Below are 9,894 nucleotides of genomic sequence, written 5' to 3'. Positions count from 1 at the left end.
AAGAGCTTTATAGTCATTATATTACATTGGATTGGATTACATTTTAGAGCCATCTCACTTCTTTAATAATCAAACATTTTTACCAACACTTGACATTTTTCATTAACTTCTGACGTTTCTGCTTCCATTTTGAAGAAAGGTATCACATGGTCTTCTTGTTATTCTGCCCAGCCAAATTCAATAATGCGTCGATGTTCTTTTTTCTCTTCTCCTCATTTTCCTTTTTCTTTTTCCATATTTTTTTAAGATTAAGCATTTTATTTATACCAAGATAGAATTTATTATAATTGTGCTTTTCTTGCTTTAATAGAAGCAACTCACCAATATTTTCAAAATGTACTTCTTTGCTTATCTTATTTTCAGGAACACAACAGGACTGTCCCCTATCACCTCTGCTTTTCAACATAGTGTTGGAAGTCTTTGCCATGGCAATCAGGCAAGAGAAAGAAATAAAAGGTATCCAAATTGGGAATGAAGAAGTTAAATTATCACTCTTTGCAGATGACATGATGCTATATATATAGAAAACCCTAAAGACCACCAAAAAGCTATTAGAAACAATCAACGAATACAGTACAGTTGCTGGCTACAAAATCAACGTACAAAAGTCCATTGCTTTCCTATATACTAACAATGAAATCTCAGAAAAAGAAATACAAAAAAAAAAAAACAATTCCTTTTGCAATTGCAGCAAAAAGAATAAAATACCTAGGAATAAACTTAACCAAGGATGTGAAAGACCTATATGCTGAAAACTATAAGACATTTTTGAAAGAAATTGAAGAAGACACAAAGAAATGGAAAGACATTCCGTGCTCATGGATTGGAAGAATCAACATAGTTAAAAAGGCCATATTACCCAAAGCAATATACAGATTTAACGCAATCCCCATCAAAATCCCAATGGCATATTTTAAAGAAATAGAACAAAAAATCATCAGATTTGTTTGGAACCACAAAAGACCCCGAATAGCCAAAGCAATCTTAAAAAAAAAAGAACAATAATGGAGGTATCACACTTCCTGACTTTAGCTTGTACTACAGGGCTACAATAGTCAAAACAGCATGGTATTGGCAGAAAAACAGACACATAGACCAATGGAATAGAATTGAGAACCCAGAAATAAAACCACATAAATGTGGAGAGATAATTTTTGACAGAAGCTAAAAACATACAATGGAGGAAAGACAGCCTCTTCAATAAATGGTGCTGGGAGAATTGGATAGCTTTTTTTCATATTAACTTATTCATTTTTTGCAAAGTCTGCCTTCCATTGTTTTTAAATAAACTTTATTTTCTGTATAGTTTTAGACGTAGAGAAAAATTGACAAAATAGTACATAGCACACAGTGCCCATATAGCTTCATTCTTTACCCCTTATTAATATATTACATTAGTATGGTGTATTTGTAAAAATTAAGGGACCAATATTGATACATTATAATTATATAAAGTCCATAGCTTATTCCAAATTCCTTTAGTTTTAACTTAATATCTTTTTCTGTTCCAGGATCTCACCCAGGGAACCATACTATATTGAGGTGTCCTGCCTCCTTAAGTTATTCTGGGTTGTGTTAGTGACTTGCTTCCAAATCGTGCAACAAGTAAGAACTTCCAGTGGAGGAACCTGACAATGCTATCACAACCAGGTTGTCAAGGTCAACATCAACAGTGATGAGTCACATTGACAGTATGTACCTTGACAGGATGTAATACAGTTAACCTGTGCATACACGCGTATTTACAAATATTTCTAGAGCCAAATGTGAGCTCTTACTGATGCCTCCAAGTCATCCATAACCACATGAATCATTGCTCGTCTGTAGCTCCCAATCCAGTAGAGAGAAACATGGCTTTCCTCATTCCATCCTCCATGTACTCAATAATTCTAGTGTATATGTAGAGCTACATCAGAATTTCTTTTTAGCATTGAATATCATTCCATTATATGGATACACTACAGATTATTTATTCATCCACTGAATTGGTGGATGAATAAAAAATTGGTTACTTCCAATTTTTTACAATTAAGGATAAAGCTGCTATAAAAATATATGGGCAGGTTTTTGCGCAAATACAAGTTTTCTAATTAGTTGGGTAAATACCTAGAAACAAGATTGCTGGATCATATAGTAAAACTGTTTAGCTTCCTAAGAAACTATCAAATGGTCCTGCAAAGTGATTGTGTCATTTTGCATTCCCACCAGCAATGAATGAGAGTTCTTATTATAGTGCATACTCACAGTGTCTAGTGTTGTCAGTGTTTTGAATTTTAGCCATTATAGTAGGTGTGTAGTGTTATCTTGTTGTTTGAATTTGCAATTCCCCGATGACACATGGATTTGAACATCTTTAATATGATTATTTTCCATCTGCATATCTTCTTGCGTGAAGTATCTGTTTAGATATTTTGCCCATTTTAAAAATTGGGTTGTTTATGTTCTTATTGTTAAGTTTTAGGAGTTCTTTGTATATTTGGGATATGGGTCCTTTATCAGATACATAAATATTTTGCAAATAGTTTCTCCCAGGACAGACAGTGACTCATCTTTTCATTCCCTTGGCAGCATCTTTAATGGATCAGATTTGAGTTTTAATAAATATAGACTTATCATTTTGTTTTTCTATCCTGAGCATGCTTTTGGTGCTGCATAAAGTCAGCACCATTCTCAAGGTCACCTAGATTTTTCTCTCTCCTTTTTTTATTAGTTTCAGGTATAACAAACAATGTAATAGTTAGACATTTATCATTTATACACCTCGCAAAGTGATAACTCCTCCGCCAATCTAATACCCCTCTGACATCACATTCAGCCATTACACTTCCACTATATCTATTCCTTCTGCTGTACTCCACTTCTTGTGAATATATATATATATATATATATATATATATATATATATATATATATTTGACATTCATTATTATTCAGCTTCAGCTTCAGGTATACAGTGCAGTGATCAGACATCTATATTTTATCTTATGTTTTCTTCTAGAAATTTTATAGTTTTCAAATTTACATGCAGGTCTATGATCCATTCTGAGTTAAATTATGTGAAAGTTGTAAGCTCAGTGTTGAGTTATTTTCTTAAATATTTATGTACAATAATACTAGCACCATTTGTTGAAAAGACTACCCTTTCTATATTGAATTGCTTTGCTCTATCAAAGATCAGTTGATTACATTTATGTACCATTGACCTATTTGTCTGTTCTTTCAACAATACCACACTGTCTTGATTACATAATTTTATAGTAATATTTAAAGTTGATAGTTCCAGTCATCCAACTTTGTTCTTCTTCAATATTGTGTTGGCTATTCTGAGTATTACGCCATTAAATATAAACTTCAGATTCAGTCTGTCGACAGCAGTATTCTGGTTAGGATTATGTTGAAACTGTAGGTCAAGGTAGGCAGAATTGAACCAAAGGGGAAAAATACATGTTAATTAGCTTTAAAATTACAGTATATGGACCGGATCAAAATGGCAGCGTGAGGTGAGCCTCTATAAAGCTCCCCGGGAATTTACAACGAATCGAACAACAATAACTCCACAAAGGACTCCCTGCACAGCAGACAGGCAAGACGAAGAGGCCCACTACTGAATTCACCTAAAGGTGGGGGAATCGCACGAGCAGGGGAGGAAGGAAGGGAGAAGAGCAGAGACGGAGCCCCGCGGGCGCAGGACGCAAACCTGGCTCAGTGCTCCGAGCTTGATGCATCCCGGAACTACCGCAGCTGTGGGAGAGACAAGAAATCAGACTACTAGGGCTCCGTTTATTACCCACTGGGATGAGGGGACAGCATACAACACAGCTGAACCCAACGCTCACGGCAGAGACTTCGGAGAAAAGACTGAGGGAAGAAGCCTGAAAACAGTGGTTTAAGCCATAGCAGTGTCAGATCAAAAGAACAGAATATTTGCTGTTCTAAGCTGTGGACTGCAGACACAGATTTGCAGCCCAACTAGTTCCGGCAAAGAGGAAGTAGCTGTGGAAGCAGGACCGGCTGTGGTGGTGGTCGCCGCCATTGCTCTGGGCCACCTCTCACAACTAACCCCGCGCCTGGCCCCACCAATCTCGGTGGATCCCTGCAGGAGTAAACAGAACTGCTGAAACATACAGGCTCTGAATCTGGTGCAGGAAGAACTTTGGAACTTCAAAAGCTCTCCTATACACACACGGACACTGCGCCCTGTGACCCAGGCAAACTATTAACAGAGGAGATGCCCGTCTCCCAGGGAACCCCCCGCATTGTGTGAGAAGATGGAATAGTGCAGAGAAAACACAGCACTACTGTATGAGAGAGAGAAAAGAAGACTGCAGTTGAATAGAAAATAAAACATTCTACCAACAACTACTGGAAAACAAAAGAAAGACCTCTTCCTATCAACCTGTTACAGAAGCCACACCTGTAGATGTCTAGGAAGATAAATAATAAATCAGTAATTGCCATGAATAACCAAGGCAACAAGATGGCTCAGAAAGAAAGTGAAAAGTCTCCAGAAAAGGAATCTAAAGATATGGAAATATGTGACTTAAATGACAGAGAATTCAAGATTGCAGTTCTGAAAAAACTCAACGAGATGCAAGAAAACACAGAAAGGCAGTTTAATGCACTCAGCAACACATTCAAAGAACAACATGAGCATTTTATGAAAGAGATTGAAATTTGGAAAAAGAATCAAATAGAATTCCTGGAGATTAAGAACTCAATAGAAGAAATTAAAAATGAAATAACCAGCTTAGGTAGAGAGTTGACCAGATGGAGAAAAGAATCAGTGACATCGAAGATAGAAACCTGGAAGTTACACAGATGGAAGAAGAAAGAGACTTGAGACTTAAAAGAAATGAAAGAACTCTATAAGAACTTTCTGACTCCATCAGAAAGAGCAATATAAGAATAATGGGCATACCAGAAGGAGAAGAAAGAGAGAAGGAAACAGAGAATATATTCAAATAAATTGTCGATGAGACCTTCCCAAACTTGTGGACAGAACTGGATCCTCAAATCCAAGAAGCAAATAGAACACCTAGTTACCTCAATCCCAACAGGCCTTCTCCAAGGCACATTGTATTGAAGCTGTCTAAAATCAATGACAAAGAAAGAATCCTCAAGGCAGCCAGTGAAAAGAAGACGGTAACCTACAAAAGAAAGCCCATTAGATTATCATCAGATTTTTCAGCAGAAACTCTACAAACCAGGAGGGAGTGGAACCAAATATTCAAACTATTGAAAGAGAGAAATTCTGAGCAAAGAAGAATATATCCAGGAAAGATATCCTTTAGATATGAAGGAGGAATAAAGACCTTTCCAGACATACAGAAGCTGAGGGAATTTTCTAATACATGACCTGCACTACAAGAAATACTAAAGGAGGCTATTCGACCACCATCAACAGGGACTATTTGTGGCAACCAAAACATAAAACGGGGGAGAGTAAAGGCCTGAACCAGAATATGGGAATGGAGAAAGTAAGCGTGCTGAAGAAAATATGATACTCTAAATATCAAACTTTCTTTTACATAAACTTAAGGGTAACCACTCAAAAAAATTCAGAACTGAAATATATACTCTAATAAAATAAGAAAGAGAGGTAAACATCAAAGAATACCACCACACAGAAATAATAGACAACAACAAAAAGGCAAAGAAACAATGGAGACACAGGCTTACCACAAAACTAAAGATAGAATGTCAGGAAATCCTCACATACCAATAATCACCCTAAATGTAAATGGACTGAACTCACCAATAAAAAGGCACAGAGTAGCAGATTGGATCAAAAAACTAAACCCAACCATATGCTGTCTCCAAAAGACACATCTCAGTTACAAGGACAAGCATAGGCTTAAAGGAAAGGCTGGAAATTGGCACTCCAAGCAAATGGTACCCAGAGAAAATCAGGTGTAGCCATAATGATATCAGATGAAAGAGACTTCAGGGTGAAAAAGATAACAAGAGACAAAGATGGACATTTCATAATGGTAAAGGGGACTATACAACAAAAAGTCATAACAGTCATCAATATTTATGCCACCAATCAGGGAGCACCAAAATATACCAACCAACTACTATCAGAAGTAAAGGGAAAAACTGACCAAAACACAATTATACTAGGGGACTTAAACACATCATTCACAGCTAACCACAATGAGATATCACCTCACCCCAGTCAGAATGGCTATCATCAAGACAAATAGTAACAAGTGTTGGAGAGGCTGTGGAGAAAAGGAAACCTCACACTGTTGGTGGAAATGCAGACTGGTGCAGCCTTTATGGAAGGCAGTGTGGAGATTCCTCAAAAAATTACCAATAGAATTACCATATGACCCAGCAATCCCTCTGTTGGGTATCTACCAAAAAAATCTGAAAACATTTATACATAAAGACACGTGTGCTCCAATGTTCATTGCAGCTTTGTTTACGGTGGCCAAGACATGGAAACAACCAAAATGTCCTTCGATAGATGAATGGATAAAGAAGTTGTGGTATATATACACAATGGAATACTATTCGGCGGTAAGAAAATATTATATCGGAACATTTGTGACAACATGGATGGATCTTGAGAGCATGATGCTAAGCGAAATAAGTCAGACAGAAAAAGCAGAGAACCATATCATTTTACTGATATGTGGTATATAAACCAAAAACAACAAAAGAACAAGACAAACAAATGAGAAACAAAGACTCATAGACACAGGCAATAGTTTAGTGGTTTCCAGAGGGTAAGGAGGGAGAAGGGTGGTATAGATAGTAAAGGGGATCAAATATATGGTGATGGAAAGAGAACTGACTCTGGGTGGTGAACACACAATGTGATATATAGATGATGTATTATGGAATTGTACATCTGAAATCTATGTAATTTTATTAACAATTGTCACCCCAATAAACTTTAATTTAAAAAGTGTTTAATTATATTCACATTTATCAGATGATAAATTGAACAGCAATAAGCTTAAAAGATTCTATAGAATTAATCTCTATAACACTGATAACTTTTAAGAATTCTATTTTTTACTTTATTTGTCATCTAATGTTAGCAGTTAGCTAACATCTGTCTATGTACTGAAATAGCACCTGAAAAAACTATTGCTTATTTACCTGTTGGCAGAGATTTAAAAAGTAACATAATTTTACTAGTATTTTTATCTTGGAAGTTCATACATAATTTTAAACATTGCTTTTGTACCTACCTCTTCCCTCAAGTCCTAAAGATAATATAAAACAGATCTTCCAACATCTTATTCCTGCTGGAATATGCAACTAGAGCAACTAAATCTTATTCCGGCTAATAGATAAATTAAATGTTGCTTATATGGACTTGAAAAGGAAATTTTCTTGAGTTTTTCCTCTAAATTATTCACCCTTTATTTGTAATTTTTTTTCAGAAGAAATTAAAATCAAAGAATATCTAGACTTTAATTTTGTATTATGGAAAATTGTACCTGTAATCAAAATGTTGCAGAAGTTAGGAAGAACGGACATCTTACGAAGAACTGACTACTTAATCATGAGTATTCATATCTATAGATAAGGAATTTTCGCACTTTATTTAGATTTTTAAAATTTCTTTTATCAGAATTTTATAGTCTCATTCATATAAACCTTGTACATATTTTGGTAAATTTGGATGTAAGTATTTTTAGAAGAAGTGTTAATGTAAATGGTGTTAATTTCAAGTTCCTGTTGTTTAGTGCTAGTATACAGTGAAACAATTTATGTTTATTTCTCTATCTTGTATCCTGCAACTTTACTACTCAGGTATAACTTGTTTCGTTGCACTTCACAGATATTGAGGAGGGTTGTTTTGTTTTATGCATATGTTTTCTATTTTTAAATTAAGTTTATTGGTATTACATTGGTTAATGACATTACATAAATTTCAGGTGAACAACTTTATAATATAACATCTATATATTGCATGGTGTGCTCACCACCCAGAGTCTTGTATTCTTCTGTCACCATGTATTTGATCCCATTTACGCTCTTCATCTTCCCCCACCGGTATCCACCATTCTGTTGTCTGTGTCTATGAGTTTTGTTTGTTCATTTGTTGATTTTAGTTTTCTACCTCACATATGAGTGAAATCATATAGTTCTTGTCCTTTTCCATGTGATGTATTTCACTCAGCATATTGCATTATTTACAAATTGAATATGTGTAGCTACCGTGCATCGAGCATGTCTATTGGCATCATTTTTCCAACAGCATCAGCTTACTTCTTGTCTATGTGTCACATTTAGGTAATTCTCAAACTTTTTCATTATTACTATATTTGTTATAGTGATCTGTGATCAGTGATCTTCAATGTTACCATTGTGACCATTTTGGGGTGTGATAAACTACACCCATATAAAAAGCAACTTTAATAAGTATTGCATGTATTGTGACTGCTCCACCGACTGGCCGTTTCCCATCTCTCCATCTCTTTGGGCCTCCCTAGTCCCTGGGACACAACAGTGTTGAAATTTGGCCAGTTAATAACCCTGCAGTGGCCTGCAAGTGTTCACGTAAAAGGAAAAGCTGCATGTCTCTCACTTTAAATCAGAACTAGAAATGCTTAAGCTCAATGAGGAAGGCATGCTGAAGCTGAGATAGGCTGAAAAGTAGGCCTCTTGCATTCAATAGTTAGCCAAGTAGAGAGTGCAAAGGAAAGTTCTTGAAGGAAATTAAAGGTGCTACTCCAGTGAACACATGAATGATAAGAAAGAGAAACAGCCTAGTGCTGACAGGGATAAAGTTTTAGTGGTCTCGATAGATCAAACCAGCCACAACATTCCTTTAAGCCAAAGCCTAATCCAGAGCAAGGCCTTATAACTCTCCAATTCTGTGAAGGCTGAGAGGGAGGCTGCAGAAGAAAAGCGTGAAGCTGGCAGAGGATGGTTCATGAGGTTTGAGAAGAGAACTCATCTTTGTAACATGAAAGTGAAGGTGAGGCAGCAAGTGCTGAGGCAGAAGCTGCTGTAAGTCATCCAGGTCTAGGGAGATGATTAATGGGGGTGATACACTAAACAATAGATTCTCAGTGTAGACGAGACAGCCTTATGTTGGAAGAATGTTGTCATGCAGGGACTCATGCAGGGTCTCTGGTGAAGCGTGGCCATGGTGGTGGTAACTTCATGGATCCACCACCCCACATAGGGCGTAAGAATGGAGACCAAGGATCCAAAAGCACTCGCAGGTGCAGTATCCAAAACCAGATCTCTCATGCTGGTTGTAAAACGCTCGTCTTCCGGCCTCCACATATTAGGGTTGAACATAGCATGTCTCATACCCATTTCATGGATGATTTGAGTAAGTTCCGTATATGACTGCCATTGACTCACGGTGTCTGGCAGCTCGCCAGCCTGTCCCCATACTGTGTGTACCGCAGCGATGAGCCACTCTATTAGAGTGTGGTTGCCCTGGTCTTGGGCCAACCTATGGCAATTCTGTAACCTTTGTCACAGGAATGGATGCCCCATCAGAGAGGCTAGCTTTTCCATTTCTCCTGGGGAGGAGAGAATGCTGTCTTCCCCTTCATCCCATAAATGTAATAGCCAAGCCGAGACTGGCTGTCCAGGGCGCTGTCTGTACTGCCTCCCCAGCTCCTGCAACTCAGTGGGAGTGTGTGGGGTGTAGGTTGTGAACTCAGTCACAGCTGGGTTGCCTGCAGCAATGCCCCTATGTTTTACCTTTTGCTTCAAGATGGGCCAGGTGTGGGGGTTGGGAGCTACATTGTTGCCACTTGCATCGTCCGCCTCTGCCACAGAGTTTCCACTGTGGGTGTGGGGATAGAGCCCCAGAGAGCAGTTTCCAGGCTCTCGGCCTCACGTGGAAAGGTGCTGGCTCGGGTAGTATATGGTCATCAGCTGTGACTAGTTGGCCATCGGCTGTTACCA

The sequence above is a fragment of the Rhinolophus sinicus genome, chromosome 16, assembly GCF_057876585.1.
Source record: "Rhinolophus sinicus isolate RSI-liver-muscle chromosome 16, RSI-T2T, whole genome shotgun sequence".
Lineage (NCBI taxonomy): Eukaryota > Metazoa > Chordata > Mammalia > Chiroptera > Rhinolophidae > Rhinolophus > Rhinolophus sinicus.
This window is presented reverse-complemented; position numbering follows the sequence as displayed.